The 2,766-nt window shown below is 48.3% G+C and overlaps 1 protein-coding gene and 1 long non-coding RNA gene across 5 annotated transcripts in view; one reads left to right on the forward strand and one right to left on the reverse strand.

The window, feature by feature from the left end:
- Slc44a1 (solute carrier family 44 member 1) overlaps positions 1-2,766 on the reverse strand; it is a 205,953-nt gene that overhangs the window by 201,365 nt on the left and 1,822 nt on the right. Inside the window, exon 1 of one of the 4 annotated variants that reach the window (XM_029555295.1) lies at positions 2,731-2,760. The exons of the other annotated variants lie outside the window; for them this stretch is intronic. The gene's annotated coding sequence lies outside the window, so the exon portion shown is untranslated. Of the gene's footprint in view, positions 1-2,730; positions 2,761-2,766 lie in introns of those variants that run through there. 4 annotated transcript variants of the gene reach the window in all.
- Positions 1,522-2,766, forward strand: part of LOC115067453 — a 21,258-nt gene continuing 20,013 nt past the window's right edge. Inside the window, exon 1 of the long non-coding RNA XR_003846869.1 lies at positions 1,522-2,187. This is a non-coding gene — a long non-coding RNA (uncharacterized LOC115067453). The remainder of the gene's footprint in view (positions 2,188-2,766) is intronic.

A 2,766-nucleotide genomic window follows, 5' to 3' on the forward strand; every position in this document is an offset into this window, starting at 1 on the left:
ATATATATCCATACAGTCTACCAGGGCTCCATGTAAAACCCCCTAGAAAAGCCAAGGTGGACTACAGATGACCTCAAAGTATGCTGTTTTTGATGTGCTATGCAGGTTATCATTAGAGTCCACAGACAAAATCTTTTAAGATGTTAAAAGTCAGTGCATCAACTAAAAAATGCACATTGAGTGGGGTGTCAGGAAAAAAAGAGGAAAATCTGCTCCATTTTAGAATCGAGTGGTACCATTGATAGAATAGGAATGAATGTGGGGGAGGCAGGTGAATTTTAACACAGTGGAATTCAGGTCTGAGTTCAGAAGAGTGGAATCAGTCTACCATAACCATGGAAATGACACAGGCCAGGGTGGGAATCACTAGCCAGATTGGGTCAAATTTGTATATACTCCATTCAATAACTACTGCTGAGCAACTCTGCACACTACAGTAAGGCACTGCAGTAAACAGAAAGCTAGGAAAACACAAACAGTTGTCTACCCTCAAGAAATGTCCAATCCAGTAGAAAGGATAGATAAACATATTCTGCCTGAAAATATATTCATGACCCGGAAGGTTCAGTACTGTGGAGGTCTGTATCTAAAGATTTAAAGCTGCAGCCTATTTTGTTTCGACACAACTCAAATAGATACAATAGCATTCTAAATGCTCAATGCTTCAGAGAGAAATATCAAAATGTTAGGAGATTCTTCACAAATGAAGAATGATGCCGAAAAAAATCTCAAATAAGAAAAAAAAAAAAAAAAAGATGACCAGCTCCTTGCCATCATACCTGCCTCAATGCCCCACTGAACAGTACAAGTCCCTGAAGCTGAACTCAGAGGCATGTGAGAAATGCTGATTGGTTAAAGGAACCCACAGGGGTTAAAAAAAAAAAAAAAAAAAAAAAAAGTGCCCCCTCAGGTGCATGACATGCATCTTGTCTGAAGAACATGGCATGAAGAAACAGGGGCTGCGAGAGGAGGAAAAAAGCAAGAGAATGTATGTGACAACATTCTGAAAACTACAGTGTGGAGCCAGACCACCACACGACCCACTACCTATTTAAAGCGGAGTTCTGCTGCAGAATCCATCCCTCTCAAACTAAACCTTTCATGTAATGAGCAAGCCAGCCATAAACATCAATACTTTCCCGTCTTAAAGGCATTTCACCACCAAAAGAACATGCACAGTAACCAATTGTGAAAGGCACCTTTGTGCTGAAAATTTTATTTAAATAAATATTAAACAGTACCCAACTATTAATAGATACACCCCTTCCCAAAACATCCCTAACAGCTGAAAGGTATGTGTATTTCTGAACCTCTAAACGCGAATATGAAAGCCCTGATCTACCCTTCCTTAACACCAATCATACAGTTTTTCTTTGCTATCCTAACTGAATAGGAAGGTTTAATAACTAAACCAATCACTCTAGGAACCCGACAAACAGGATGGATGCCTAACAGGGCATAAACATCCTCCACTCCCTGCAATTCCAGTCATTTTTGTTTTTTTCTGTGACAGATCTCGGATTTTTCAGAACAAGTATGCAGGTTATTTAAAACTGAGTTATATATAGTCATTTACCAGCAGCAAAACACTTCTGGCATTACCATGAATGCTCCCTCTCTGCAGGAATTCCCCCCCCCCCGCCAAAACTAGCATTTTTCTTCACCGAGAACCAACCAGCCTTTATTTTTAAAAGCCAAGTGCATACTTCTGTCCCCCAAAACAAACAAATCACTGACTACTATTCCATTCTACGCTAATGAAACTGTGGAGAAAGATCCCAGGCGTTGTCAGAGCCTATTTTTCATACACCACCACCAGACAGTTTGATGCAGTATTCCTGATTGCTTTTTATCGTATTTGTAAATACAGTCACTAATCCACTAAATTAGGTAATTTACAAACAGGTCCTCTCAGTTATTAGTGGCCAGCAGTCAAGTTCTATTACATCTGATCCTTGTACAGTTGTCCAAACATTTCCACCCAGGCTAAAGGCTCCGATCGGAAAGAGAAAGGAGGCTAGCGAAATTTGGATGGGGGCAGGGTGGCAGCTGGGAGAAATCTCTGCATCTCAGCCCTCAGCGACAACATCCAGCCAGTGCCCACAGAAAAACTAAATTCGGCACCTCTTCCTCCTGTTACACTGGCAACAAAGAGGGAGTTTCCGTAACGCTCCCGTCACCCACCAGGTACCCAATCTCCTTCCCAGCCCCGTCCCCCCGCGCTCCCGCAGGGGCCTCGGTGCGTCGCGAGGCCGCGGTGCCCCAGGTCAAGGCACAGAGGGGGGATGGGGTGGGAACGAGCGGGTGGGATCGGGGAAATGGGCCGTGGGAGGGCTCGGCGACCCGCTGGAGCACTTGATCCCGGCCAGGGGACCGTAGGCAAGGGAAGGGGGACAGGCGACCCAATGGAGCCGAAACTAGAGTAAGGTGGGAGAGGGGTGCAGAGACAAGCTGGGGTGCCCCCGGGGGCACGGAGAGCAGTCTGCAGGGGACTCCGCGGAAGCGGGGAGCGCGCCGCCAGGCCCGGAGGCGGGGGACGAGAATGCCACCTGGGGCAGAGCGGGAGCCCGGCAGCCTCTACCTGCGGGCGGCGGGACGGGCCGCTCAGGTGTGAGCCGAGCGTGGAGGCCGCCGGGCCGGGCAGCCCGTGGGCGGCGGGGCTCGTGGGGGTAACGGCGGGGCGCGCGGGGAGGCATCCGGGCGGGCGGCCGGGAGGCGGGAGCCCCTCACCTGCGCGGCAGAGGCGGAGCTGCAGCAGCCCATGGC

This window comes from Nannospalax galili, unplaced genomic scaffold (assembly GCF_000622305.1).
Source record: "Nannospalax galili isolate Female #2095 unplaced genomic scaffold, S.galili_v1.0 scaffold105, whole genome shotgun sequence".
In the NCBI taxonomy this organism is placed as follows: Eukaryota; Metazoa; Chordata; class Mammalia; order Rodentia; family Spalacidae; genus Nannospalax; species Nannospalax galili.